Source organism: Amblyomma americanum, chromosome 11 (genome assembly GCF_052857255.1).
Source record: "Amblyomma americanum isolate KBUSLIRL-KWMA chromosome 11, ASM5285725v1, whole genome shotgun sequence".
NCBI classification, from domain to species: domain Eukaryota; kingdom Metazoa; phylum Arthropoda; class Arachnida; order Ixodida; family Ixodidae; genus Amblyomma; species Amblyomma americanum.
This window is the reverse complement of record NC_135507.1, coordinates 40,405,522-40,420,232: the sequence shown is the minus strand read 5'-3', so window position 1 is coordinate 40,420,232 and position 14,711 is coordinate 40,405,522. Positions and strand designations below refer to the sequence as shown.

Here is a 14,711-nt window from a genome sequence, read left to right as displayed (position 1 = left end):
CATCGGCCCTGATGCCGGCACAGTTTTTCCTTTACCTAGATAAAAGAAGTGTGCATATAGCATATAAGATATAAGATATAAGATAGGTCTAAGGTGCATGTCAGATAGGTCTAAAGAACCATTTTCTCAGTAATAAAAAAATGTAAGTGCTGATCGCGAAAGTTTGGGCACAGGGTATTAGAAAATTCTTCTTGTCTTCGGACATTTCTTTCCAGGAAGGAATCTACTTCTCGCCGGTTATCAGCTATTTCTTTTAAACACCGTTCTGAGTTTCGTAGCCTGAGTAATATCTGTGTTATGCCTGGATGATGTCGCAGGAATTAACTCTACTTCTCAGGCAGCCAAACAGCAGCCTCTGCATAACCATACTTTTGTTGTTACTGGTTGTTGCACGCAGCGCAAATGCGCTGTCGTCAAAATTCGCTTGGAGAAAGTATAGTTTCTGGGCTTTTTTTAGTTTGCATGATTCGCACGTGCTCCTAATGCAGTGCGAAAATAAATTTCACTCAAAAGTGGAAGCGGTTCTTCGCCGCCAGCTGCAAATGTAGATACTGCGTGCAGGAGTTTACGTCCCTAAAGAAGACTTTAACAAAAAGTAACTATCACAACGGTTCTTAAAAAGCAATTGCAACACTCTCCCTGACTACCGACATTTCGCTTCGAAGTCGGCAGGCCTTCCTATACTATCGCTTGCTACTGCTTGGGTTCTGGTTTTCTTTCGATTATTTCGACTGCACATGCTGCGTAGTCCACCATCTTGAAGAGGCCATGACGGATGAAGTCTTTTCTTCCCATTTTCCGAAATATGTTTCACTCACTATCGGATACTCATTCAGAACACACCTATCCTAGCGTCAGGCGCAGGCATGCATCAAAAGTACTCCTATGTCTACTTTCTGGAACAGTTACAGAATGTCACGAGACAACTTCCCTGTAGCTTAGCCCGATAGTGAACCAAGCATTACGACGGCGTCCAGGAAGTATGTTTGGAAACCTTCAGAAATTTCAACATCATCATCATAATTAGTTGAAGTACGTCTACTAAAGGACTAAGGCCAGCTGCCGCCAGCAGCGGCTACGGTGTATTTGCAGGCTTCCTACTCATTTGTACCGAATGTACGTCTTTTCCATCCCTTGGTATGCTTCCCTTGAAACGTATTCCTTTACCCGAAGTGTCATTCGATTTACTTTTCGCGTATTATTTGACCTGTCCACGTCCATATCGTCGCAGTTGAATTTCATGAAGAAGGCAGTTGCCTCCTGTTTGTTGTTTAACATGCTTGAGAGGTGAAGAACGCGAAAAACTCGAGGATAAGGGTAGACAATATATGATGACCACTGACACGCAGCGGAGTCTTTGTTAAGAAGGAAGGCATTGATGTAATGAAAACCTCTCACTCTGCATACCCGGGCGTCGCAGAAGAAAAAAATAAATTATTAACATTGCTGGTGGATACATGGGATTAAAAAACAACTCTTTTGTGATATGCCGGCAAAGATGCGTTACATCCTAGCCTTATTAAAATAACGTTCGGCGTTTCTGTTCTCTCAACTGTCAGCAAAGTGCTGAATTTAATCAAACGCATTTTTCACTTCGCCGAACGCGCGAAGTTTTCGTGTCCATCACCGCACTGTTGGGTGCCTTATTCGGGAAAGAAAACGCGCCATTTCTACAGATTCCGTGTTTAAAAAACAAAAAAAAACGGACCACGCCACTTGCGACTTGTGCGGAACGTGTCTCGCATTGAATACAAGGCGGACGATTTCCGGCGTCCGCCTGGGATTTCCGACGCTGAAATGTCTGCCGCATTGCATTCCTATCACGCCTCCCTTGTCCACAACACACGCATTCATGCGAAGTGTGCAGCGCCACCTTGCGGAAACCTTTTAAGCGAGGAGCGAAAAAGCAGCCCTGAGTTTGTTGCGAAGCGTTTGCAAACAGCTGCGACATCGGGTGTCTGTGAAAGTTGCTGAAGCGGACACTTGTACCTGCAAACAGGCGACGTTAGCTTTGGGGAAAGTCAGGAAAACAGGAAGTGGCCCTCTTTCCCCAGCGCTAGAAAATTGCGGATTATTTTTTAGTTACAGCTTCAAGCGAAAATAATGAGTACGCTGAGGCACGAAAATGGTGCAGGCCCCCGATACTCTGAAACATTGCAGCTAAACGCTTTCTGGTTTTGTGTTGCTCTTTTTGCCTATCGAGGTTTGCTTCATCGTGAATTAATCTCGCGCGCAACCTGTGCATTTTTATTACCGCGTAAATAGATTTTGGGCATATTACCTTTCCCCTCCATTCTGCCTGCTATCCTCTATTTCCGCTGCCCCAGCTCAGGTGCTTCAGTATCGATGGCAGACGCCGGGGCTAGCAAAAGTCTTTTCCTTCATTTTTCTCGTTATTTTAATAAACCCCTTACTACTACTTGTTATCGAGGTTCCCCCCTTTTTGCGCTATAGGCCAGCAGTATACATATCCACCAATTTTTGACAAAAGCATTTTTGAGCGGGAAACCGTTTATGAACGGAATTTTTTGGTATCTTGTAAGATTTCACTACAACAATCAATATATCAGCAGAACACCTGATGGCAATCTTGTATATTTTTTATTGGCGCTTTTGCTATCGTCCAAACCGTTCCTGATTGATTTTTTATGGCAGTCTTAATTGTTCGATGCGATCAATGAAAACACTTTAAAAGAAAGATTTTGCTGCATATCAGAAGAAGGGACCATTACCTTCAATATTTTCATAACAGTGTCTTACAATTTTTCAGTTTACAAAATTCTTGGCCGTGAATGCAGGAGATGTATAAAGAAATTGGCCTGAAACATTATTTGATGCTAATATTATTTTTATTTTCATTTCGAGAAATCAGTTCGTAGGGCCTCGCGAATTATCAATCAACAGGGTGGTGCAACTGCAGTAAATAGTCCAACCAGCGTAGTGGTACAACTTACAGTTTTTGAAGACACCACCCCCTAGCACAATCTTGTCAAGACCTGCATCACATTAGGCTACTGAAATGTACAAGTAAAAAATATAATCATTTTTAAGCCTTAGCAATCCCGCTGTATGATTTTCTATTTATTCTCAACATTATAAAAATGTGTTTCTCATTCGTAAGGGCGAAACATTAGTGAAAATTCTTCAGCCTTGCAGTGCTTCATTCACGGCACCCCTGAGCTCCGAATTTCTGGAGGATAGGATTGACTTCCTTGCATTAACCTCAGGAACTCGGTACCTTCTCAGGTGCCCCAGGACATAGATTATGCGACTGAAAGCAGGCGAGTTTTCCGGAGGACTATCAAGCCGCGCTATCCACACATTTTTATGAAAGAGTTCTGCCGGAATATTCAATAATTTCGAATACTGGTCGAATAGTAAATTATTCGCTATTCGATTTGATACGGCTATATGCAGTATTCGAAATCTCAAACTAATTGTCTCAACTGAACAATGTTTCCGCAACGCTTGCTTCCTGTGCTTTCCGTCCAACAAGCCTCCTGCGGCGCGATATCACATGGCGCCGAAGTCCCGACTCCATGGGTAGCCACGCGCGTACACGCGCACGTGCGTAGGCCGGAGCCGGTGTGTTCATAAGCGGCAGGAGATTGGAGCAGGCGAGAGCGTAACGGCTCCCGTGATTTTCGGGACTGGTCTTCAAGGCAACTGCAGCTGCCTCAGCAAATTTTCTTTTCTCTGCTTGAAACACGCTAATCAAGCGGGGCAGCGCGAGGACGGTGGGGATCGAGCATGATTGAAATGGAGATGGGTGCCCCTTTCTGATGCTTGACGAGGGGAAACGGTGGGCGCGGAGGCGAGCAGCGCGTACGCTTTGGAGCGGCTGATGGAGTCGCCGTACAAAAGCAGCAACCGCGTAATTTCGAAATCGCAATTAAGAGGAGCAGTTTAAAGTGAGGGGCGACCAAATACGATAAAACGGTGAAACTTGCGTGCATTCTGCTCAGGCGCGGCCGGACTGATTATCAAACCGGCAAACCGAACTGGCTAGAGGGCTGCAGTTTCAGATTCCGGCACGAATCGCAGTCCATGCAGAGTTTAAAGGAAGGACCGGAAGTTTTCTGTCGCACTACCTGTCGCTTGTATAGGAAAGGGACATAGAAAAGTGAAAGTGAACGAGCAAAGAATATCTTGCGCAGCTGAAATTTTAGGCAGTGCAAGAGGGTTGAGAAGGAATTTGCGATTTCTTCTTTTCCTACACGCAGCTCTATGAATATTGGCGGAGCGCCCATTCAAAAATTCATTTGGACAGTTCACAGACAGTCCATAACCTTTTTGTCTGTAAACACTATAGACTCTCAATAAACAAATTATATAGACTAGTCTCTTGGCAATAGAAACGCTATAGAGAGTATATAGGCAATCTATATATTTATAGCCATGCATTGTTAGTAGACTTTCGTCGATAGACGGTCTATTGGCTATGAATAGACAAAACTAAATATCTATACGAAAGCAATATAGTATGTAAGAAGTGCATAGACAGTCTATAAATAATTTTTATAAGGGCGGTCACTGCCACAATGCACGTAACACCTGCAGGTTGGTGAATGCTATATCAGACTCGGTAAATAAATCTGCTCCACACTCGTAGGAATCCAAAGAAAAGGTATTATCTACGTATACCAGAGGCAGTGCGAACATCCCGTTGTATATTACGCGCACTTAATTCCTAAACGGCGGCGGGCCGCCTTGCTGCGGGCTAGGGAAAGGCACGGGAGAGGAGGAAAACGCCTTGTGTAGAAGGCGGGGCCAAATCTTTCCTACGTGGAGCGGTTTAAGGACGAGTGACGTCACTGCATCTTTCCTTAATTTTTTACTCCCACTATTTTTGACGGCCATTTTTGTAATACATGATATTGAAAATTCTTTGAAATTACTGGGAAAAATTCCTATTCGCTTTGAGTTCTCTCTAAAACAAAGCACCATCCCCCGCACAAGCAGACCACTAACGTAATTTGATGATGAAAACTTTACATTGGCGAAGCCCTTTTAGCTCAAAACTTCACAGTTCATACTACAGACTTTTCGTGTCAAGTTGCCGTGTGTTCTGAAGATGACAAAAAAAAAATAGCGGTACCACGCGACGTATAGATATCGAATTTTGTTCCCTTTCATGACGACCGTCATTTTGGAACTGCTAGGCGGCGGATTTAGAAGATGACAAAATTAAAATAAAGAAAATAACTTCTGTACCTTTTGCACTCATTTTCAAAGAAAATAAAAACTTATGTCAGTGGTATGTTAAGCAATTCAGGCGCTTGAAATGTTTTATGGTATGAAATACAAGGCTCGAGTTTTAAAGAATAGAGAAGTTTGATCAGCGAGAGCTCTAATGCGCTTTACAGCTGCCGCTTCTACTCGGCCAGTGGGGTATTTATTTCCGACTAGTACTTGGTTTCAACAAAGCTAAAAAAACCCCCATAGAAACATGATGTATTAAGATTTGTTGCTTCATTTCAATAGCTGGCAATAACGACAACAATCTCCACTCTCGACTAGCAGCTCAACCACTGAACCTAAAAGCCATCAAAAGAAACAGCCTTAATACTGTTCGAAAGCAAAGCCCTCAACGAAAAGCAATTACCATTGGCTCTACCGAGCTAATGGTGGCCTATAGCGTGATAGGAGCCCCGATGGTAACACGTGACGGATGGAGCAGGAAAAGAGGGTCGTATTTCACATCTTGCGCCTAGCTTACGGGGATCAATAGTGCACTCCTACCTCGCGTCCAGTAACGAACCATGGTCTCCAATGGTATAAATACGTGCAAAAGGAGGGACTTAATCTTTGGTGTCCCGGGGGTGTTGTGACTTGTGTTGCAGCAATTGTGCCGGCGCCCAGACGTGCCCCATAAGACCGAGGCTCAACGCGTCACTTCGTGCAAACAACACGTGCACAGAAATTACAGCTCGCGCGTTGCTCCTTCAGAAAAAAAGTCGGAAGAAACAACGCGCGCATTTGGGAAAGCAAACGAGCCAGAATTCAGAATTGGTTTTGAGGAAATGAGTGACGCAGTAAGTGTCTCGTATATCTCGGTGGATACACCCGAGCCGCGCCGTAAGGGAACGGATAAAACAGGGACTGAGAGAAGAAAGGAAGAAAGAGGTGCCGTTGTGGAGGGCTCCGGAATAATTTCGACCACCTGGGCATTCTTAACGTGCACTAACATCGCACAACACACGGGCGCCATTTGCGTTTTGCCTCCATCGAGACGCGGCCGCTGTGGTCGGGTTCGAACCCGGCTACTCCGGATCAGTAGTGGAGCGCCTTAACAAATCAGCCACCGCGGCATCTTTTGCTACTGGCGATTCTGCTTGATATGTTCTCATTTTTTTTTTATTTCGATGATATCTAGATTCATATGACTGCCCAAACAGGTCTGTTGTTGATTTCAGTCTTGACTGCGCTGCACTATATTTTATCTCTGTTCACGGCTTTGAAGCAAAGTTGCACAGCTCCTGGTAGCACCTCATAAATTTAAGTTCTCATTACTCTCTATATGGCGTGACCTTCTTCCCTGTATATACATGATCGCTCTTGAGAGCAACAGTCATGCTTCTTATTTTTTTTCTTTTTGCCAGCCGTCAAAGTAAATCGCCTCCTTTATGGGAATATGGCCATTTTGGAGATACAATTTGTCGCTTGCCTATAGCTATCTAAAAAGAGGCCATGCAGAGTGTGTATCCATCCAAGCTAGGAGAAAACAGTTCGCACTAATGCAAACCATGTTTTTAAACCTGAGAGGTCTTCGGGAAGGTTTCGTAAGAGGCAACAAGAAAATTTTAGTGGTGCTAAATACATATTGCTTTGGTGTTTTTTTCCCGAACAACAAGGACAGAGAACCATTTTTCGATGCATACTAAAGCATATATTTATGTTGCGTAGAGAAATCTGTTTTTCGCATGTTGTAAACTTTTCTTCGGACGTTCTTCGGTGAATGCTGCTCCAGGTTTTCTGGTGAGCGATGAGCACACTTTAACCGCCACTTTCAAGGCTGCCTGACGACGCCATCTTTTATCGTTACCATCGAGTGTTAACACACACACACACAAAGAGGGTAAGGCTTACTGCTTTTTAAATTTCGACGAGGCACTTAAAACTGCTTACATGTGGAAATGCGAAAACGTTACTGTCCGTGGCTGCAATGACGTCTATCTACGCACACAAACACACGCTCGTATACTACCCCCCGGAATTCTGTACGACGAACGGTTGCATCACAAGTTTGATACCGATATCTGGGAAGGAATCATTACAGGTGCATATGTCATCGATTCGAATCCTTGGCGCTAGCTAGCATTCTACTTGACTACCATATATAAGATATTCAGCGAGAAATCGGATGACACCACCGGAACGCTGTGCAACGAACGTTCTCATCGCAATTTTGATGCCAAAATCTTGGAAGGCATAATAAAGGTGCATATGTCGTCGATTCGAATCCTTGGCGCAAGCTAGCCTTCTACTTGACTGGCATATATAAGGTAATTGCAACGAGATATAGTATGACGCCACCTGAACGCTGTACGACGATGGGTTGCGTCACAGTTTTAGTGCGAATGTTGGGAAAACTGGCGTCACATGCAGGTCAGCCAGTAGAGAGTATTTAGAGACGAACGACGTGTAAAGTATTTGCACTAGCTGTGCTCGACTTGCTGTGTGTGTCGCACGGCTGCTTAATGGCGTCATCCTATTTTTCTTGCCATCGGTGGGATTTTTTTTTACTGTCGGCGAATAGACGGACGCAGACATGCCACCGGCCGTCCTCGAAATGGGACCAGTAATGCTTCCGCTTTAAAACAAACATCACTGCACTCATATGCAAACCGTCAGCCAACAGCCACCTCATTCTAAATCTGTCGGAGCGAAAATTTTCATCTACGAAGAGGCGGTGTTGGAATCTGGAGAAGCTAAGAAAATAGGTGGCCTAGTGTTCTCTGTGTTAAAATATGACACATAGGTATTTAGTTGCAGCCCCAAGTAAATTTACGTGCCTCACTGTGGCAAGGAAACAGTGGGCGCCACCATATTCCAAAGCAAGTCGATGATTCAGCTAGTTTCCTATTTCCAGCTTTTTTACTTTTGAGTTTAAATGTTGTAAAGTGACGTCAGCCGCAATCAGACTGCCTTGCAAGCGCTGACGGCACGTGCGTTTATCGTTTGATATCCTTCCCTTGTTCTCCCTTTCCCTTTCCCCCTCTCTGTTTCGTATATATATACGCTCCGAGCCGGAAGCAAAAAAGATTCATATTGCAACCTTCGAACGGCGTACTGTCGTATACAGTAAGACACGCCACGTGTGTCGTAACGATGTAACAGTGGCGACGAGGCCAGAAAGAACCCTTGAGGTGAAAAATGATGTAAGCCAGGCAGTTAAGCAGGAAACAGCGGCCGCGGAATTACCGACCATGGCTCATCATCAACTACCGGAATACGATACCAGTCCGACAACTGGAAGGCCTACATCACGAAGGTAGAAGCTTATTTTGAGGCAACTGGCGTCAGCGACTCGGGAAAGAAGAGGGCGTTGCTGGTAGCAGCATTGAGTACGCGCACCGTGCAAATGCTCTCAGGACAGGTTGCACCGAGGAAGCCAAACTAGCTGACGTACGGGGAAGCAGTCAAAGTTTTGGATGCCTACTTCGACCCCAAGCGTCATGAAATAACGGAGAGCTATCGGTTCTTCAATCGCTGCCAGTTGGAAGGTGAGCCTATTCAACAGTTCATCGTTGAAGTTCGCCGGATTGCGGATGGCTGTAATTTCGGTGACATGCTAGACCGGATGCTTCGCGACAGAATCGTCTGTGGCGTGAGGTCAAGCGCTGTTCAGAAGCAGCTATTAGCGAAAACAGATTTGACGTTGAAGGAGGCTGAAACAATTGCCATATCAGCAGAAACAGCGGAAAACGATACAAAGAAGATGTCTTCTGACATTGAACCCGTACTCAAGGTCAATGCACGACAAGCTGATGAACTGGTGTCAGTATGTGGGCGTTGCGGAAGTAAGAAACACAACAGAAACGCCTGCGGCTGGGCGAAAGCGAGGTGTTATCGCTGTGGTGTATACGGCCATCTGGCGAAGATGTGCCAAAGCGACGTGCGGAAAGGACGCCCAAAGGCACGTTCACAATGCAGGCAAGGAGAAGCGTTTGCAGTAACAGCGGATGTTACTGAGGAAAATGGAGACGATGCGCACATTTGGACACTAACCGCACCCTTCAATGGTCGGCTACCACCACCTATTCGTACTTTCACATGGTGTGGCATTGACGTACCTATGATTGTGGACACCGGCTCACCCGTCTGTGTTGTGTCCAAAGAGATTTTTGAGAAAAACCGTGAACATTGGCCGCAATTAGAACCCGCATTCATTAAACTGTCCTGTTATCTTGGACAACTTCCAGTATTAGATGAACTGAGTATGTCAGTGTCCTACAACGACAAGGAGGTCAAGAGTTCCTTGATGGTCCTGAACTGTTCAGGTCCGAGCCTTTGTGGACGGGAGTTGATTTCCAAGTTCAATGACGCAGGAACCTCGGTGTTGAACGTATCAGTGCAACAAAACTCTGGTCCAGGAAGCAGCCATACCCCCGCCATGCATGCCGTCCTGTCAGAGTTCAAAGACGTCTTCAGCCCCGAGCTGGGCCTAATTGACGGACACCCTGTTCATCTGAAGCTCAAGGAAGGCGCCATGCCGAAATTTTGTATGGCCCGTTCCCTTCCATTTGCTTTACGCGACAAAGTTTCGAAAGAGATTGATAGGCTCGTAACGCTTGGAGTACTGTCACCTCTAAACCACGCCGAATGGGCTACTCCCATTGTGCCTGTAATGAAGAAGAACGGCGAGGTTAGAATCTGCGTTGATTTTAAGGTGACCTTGAATCCCGTCTGTGAACTGGATCAGTACCCGTTGCCAGCTATTGATGACATCTTCGCATGCCTGAACGGTGGGGACTGCTTCAGCACGCTGGATTTAAGAGACGCGTATAACCAAGTCCCCCTCGATGAGGACTCATGGAAGATGTGCGTAATCAATACACACCATGGGTTGTTTTGCTACGACCGACTGCCGTTCGGCATAGCTTCTGCGCCTGCCATCTTCCAGCGGAAAATAGAAACAGTTCTGCAGGGCCTGACAGGTGTTCAGGCTTACCTTGACGACGTTTTGGTATCAGAAAAACTTGGTAGCACCGACAGATTACGACAAGTACTGCAGCGTTTTCGTGAGCATGGAGTGAAGCTCAGACTTGAGAAATGCAGCTTTCGCCAAGAGGCAGTGACGTATCTGGGTCATAAAATTGATCGTGAAGGTCTGAATCCGATAGAGAAGCATGTTGAAGCAATCGCGCAAGCCCCCAACCCACAAAATGTTCAGCAGTTGAGGTCGTTTCTGGGCATGATTACATTTTATTCGAAGTTCGTGCCCAACATGTCTTCCGTACTTGCTCCGCTGTACAAGTTATTGGAGAACAGCACACGTTGGTTCTGGGACATGCGCAAGAAGCAGCTTTTCGTGCAGCAAAAAATGCCTTAGGGAAGCGGCTGTGCTGGCTCACTATGATCCCGAGAGACCCCTCAAGCTAGAGTGCGACACAGGACGGAATAGGTGCCGTGCTTTTCCATACATTCGGAAAGGTAAACAAACCTGTCGGGTTCCGTTCTAGGTCGCTAACAAGGGCTGAGAAAAATTATTCCCAGCTTGAGAGGGAAGCCCTTGCTCTTGTGTTTGGAGTGTCCAAATTCCGTGATTATCTCGTAGGCCGAGAATCTGTATTGGTCACCGACCACCAGCCACTCGTGGGCCTGCTGAAGGCGGATCGACCAACTCCAGCATTGGCAGCCGCCAGAATACAGCGCTGGACGCTGTACTTAGGCGGATTCCGCTATCAGCTTCAATACTCTCCTGGTAAACAACTCCTCAACGCTGACGCCCTTAGTAGACTGCCACAACGGACGTCTGAGCCGAAGCCACCAGAAGCGGACCCACCAGACTATCTGCTGGCCTTGAGTGTGTTCGATGAGGGAACTGTGTCAGTTGAGGAGCTAAGGCAGTTGACTGCGGGCGACCCTGCTCTGAGTCAAGTTATGCGATTCGCCAAGAACGGTTGGCCGCCCTGCGCGAAAGGCTTGAACACGAGTGTCGCACCTTTTTTTGACAAGAAATTGGAGCTTTCTTTGGCCCACGGGTTGTTATACTGGGGCCGGCGAGTAGTCGTTCCGATGGAGGCACGACGTCGCATCTTATACCGTTTGCATGAGACGCACCAGGGATCGTCCGCTATGAAGGCGGTTGCTAGATCGTCATTCTGGTGGCCAGGGTTAGATCGCGAAATAGAGGCAGTGACAGCGTCATGTCAGAGTTGTGTCCAAAACCTGCCCATGCCAGCTACAGCAACGCCAAAAGGCTGGTCCGCTACTGTTGAAAAATGGGCAAGGGTACATATCGATTTTGCGGGACCTACTGCAGGGAACATGATACTCGTGGTCGTGGACGCATACAGTAAGTGGATTGAAGCTGTGCCACTCCGACAAGCAAACGCTTCATACACAATCAACTGCCTGCGCGGTATCTTCTGCAGATTTGGCGTGCCACGAACCATCGTATCCGATAATGGAACACAGTTTACCGCTGACGAGTTCGCTACTTTTGTCAAGAGGAACAACATAACGCATGTGCGCACAACTGTATATCACCCTCAATCGAACGGCCTAGCAGAAAGGGCTGTCAGGACAATTAAGGACGGCCTCAAGAAGATTGGTGACGGGCGGCCTGAAGATAATGTAAACAAGCTCCTTTTCAATTACAGAAGGACACCTACGCTCTGGAAAATCGCCGTCAGAGCTGCTCTTCGGATATAAAATTCGATCCCGTTTAGATACATGTTTCCCTCCTGAACACGCAGGGTCGGCGAACGAAGCAGACGAGTGACCACTGCCATTGCCTGAAGCTACCGTGTACGCCCGCAACTTCGGAAGGGGTGAGAAATGGACTCCAGGAATTGTAGAGTCTACAACAGGCTCTCGGATGCTGAGCATTCAAACACCAGCCGGATCAGTAAGACGACATGTTGACCAGGTGCGGGACCGGGAAGATGCGACGCCACCGTTTGGTAAAGACCAAGAAGCGGCAAAACGAGACTCGAGAACAGGTACTCCTAGCGACTACCCACTGTTGCCGAGAACGCCATCCGAACAAGGGGGCATAACAGAACCTGAGCATGAACTTCAGCCGAAACTCGCAGGGAGAAACGCTCAACCCGTCAGATCACCCCAAGCCTTGCGGCGCTCTACACGTCAAAGAAAACCAGTACAGCGACTTCACTGTTAAGGAAGAAAAGATGTTGTAAAGTGACGTCAGCCGCAATCAGACTGCCTTGCAAGCGCTGACGGCACGTGCGTTTATCATTTGATATCCTTCCCTTGTTCTCCCTTTCCCCTTTCCCCCTCTCTGTTTCGTATATATACGCTCCGAGCCGGAAGCAATAAAGATTCATGTTGCAACCTTCGAACGGCGTACTATCGTATACAGTAAGACACGGCACGTGTGTCGTAACGATGTAACATTAAACAAAGTCGCTGCCGTGTAAACATGCCGGTATTTTGGAGAAGGGCTTAAAACCGTGATGCTTTTTTGGTCCTTTTATTTGTTTAGAATCCTTCACCACATCGTTTCTCTTACTACTGCTCCTTTCTAGCCCTAGGTGCGTGACCATGCAGCGGGGTCTTCTGACTCCCGAAATCTTTTTTTAAGCATTAAAAAAATGTTTTGACCAACACCCCCACCACGAACCCTGCTCTATTGTGTACGGCTCGGCGTTGGTTTCACAAACCAATGTTGGTATGCTAAAGAGATACTTGACTTCAACATAGTAGCGTTGGAGGAAACAACAAATGCTTATGAAGGATGAAATTTACGCTTCTTAAACGAATTTCTAATGGAAAGGTAATGATCGGTTGGTGGCCCAAACAGCTTTTCGGAGGTTGTGGGCTCGCAGCTTGGGAGATATGCCGCCACAGCTCCAGTGATTCACTTAGAAATATGGCAAGGATTGATACCGATATGATCGACTTTTTTACTGGCTTGAAATTTCTGCGACAAGCGGAACTGTATGCGGGACCGAAGGTCTCACCTCAATCGAGTGAAACAATAGATGATAATGAATAGATTCCACAGACGTTGCGAAATTTTAACCGCATTTTGCTGGGTTAGGAATGGTACAACCAATCAACTGGTTCGTACCATTATGCTGCCACCTTTGGCGTCTTCCTGGTCTATTTGATAACAAAGAGCATACGAGTTGCCTCTCAACGCACACTGGTTAAAATAAAGCGTCATTTTACTCAGAGTCAGTTCTTATGCCGTCGAAATGTTGGCCCGGCATTTTTATCAAAGCTTTGTTCGACAAACGCTCCTAATCTGTTTTCACCGGGTGTGCATTAGCATTACAAGAGTGAGCTGAGAGTACTTTGAGAGCTTAGAAAGCGAGTCATTTCCATTAGCTTCAAGGGCTCGCAGCTTCTACGAATATTCAGAAACCGCACAGTACACTCAAACAGTTAGCAGATTTATGTTAAAGCCACGCGTCAGTAAGCTGTCGCAAAAGCGGATTGAACTCTGCAGAACGGCCCTGCAAAACGACCTGCTTTGTAGTAGCGCCTAAATTGTCTGCGATGAAAAAGGTGTACTTTTAACCTGGAAAATGCAGTTCTCGGATATCCAGTGCCGGCGCACAGCCGATGTAATACGGAGTGGTGTAGCGTTAAGCTTTTTCAACAAAAATTTCGTGGATGATGCATTAGTCAAGTGCACTTCGATTGTTAAATTGTTCGCCCTGAGCTGCTTGACGCGGAGGCATTTACAATTGCAGAAGTTCGCAAGTTTCTGGAGAATGCACTCAAAAAGATGACTCTGCCTGCTGCCTAGAGTCATTACTTTATAGTAATAGATGAAGTTTTGTTATCTCGTGGGAAACTTGATTCAGTTCGTGTCGTTATGCTAAGGCTAGTTAGAGATGGCATTCGTTGATTATTTCGTATTTCAAAAGCTTCTTCGGGCACATTGTGTGTAATTTACAGAAGAACATAAATCTAGAATGTAGTACCGTAAGAACTCTGATAAATGCTGCCCGTTATCAAATCAAACTCAGCTTTACATAAATTTTATATATGCTTGTAATTGCGAAAGTTGAAATTATTGAAACACATGATGTACTCTCGCGCAGCGAAAGGTATGGATCACACTTCAGCTCCGAAAGTCCTCTGACGAGTTACCGAGTAAAAAAAAAATTCATGTTTGAGGCATACGCAAAAAATCTTTAGTTTTCATTCCACATCAAGGCAGACAACATGTGTATTTCGATTACGCAATGCGACAGGAGATATTTAATGCCGTAGCATGTATTATATTAGCCTGTTTGTGAATGTGCTTCTGTATTTCTTGTTATTATGGATGTGAAAAGTACCCGTCGTGGTAGCTCAGTGGTTAACGCGCTTGTATACTGAGCCGGAGAACCCGCGTTCGAACCCGACCGCGGCGGCTGCGTTTTTATGGAGGAAAAACGCTAGGGCGCTCGTGTGCTGTGCGATGTCAGTGCACGTTAAAGATCCGCAGGTGGTCGAAATTATTCCGGAGCCCTCCACTACGGCATCTCTTTCTTCCTTTCCTGTTTCACGCCCTCCTTTATCCCTTC

The 14,711-nt window shown here is 46.1% G+C and overlaps 1 pseudogene; it reads left to right on the top strand.

Moving 5' to 3' along the window:
• The first annotated feature begins 8,429 nt into the window (after positions 1-8,429).
• Positions 8,430-13,945, top strand: LOC144109566 (uncharacterized; annotated as a pseudogene).
• The last annotated feature ends 766 nt before the right edge of the window (positions 13,946-14,711 follow it).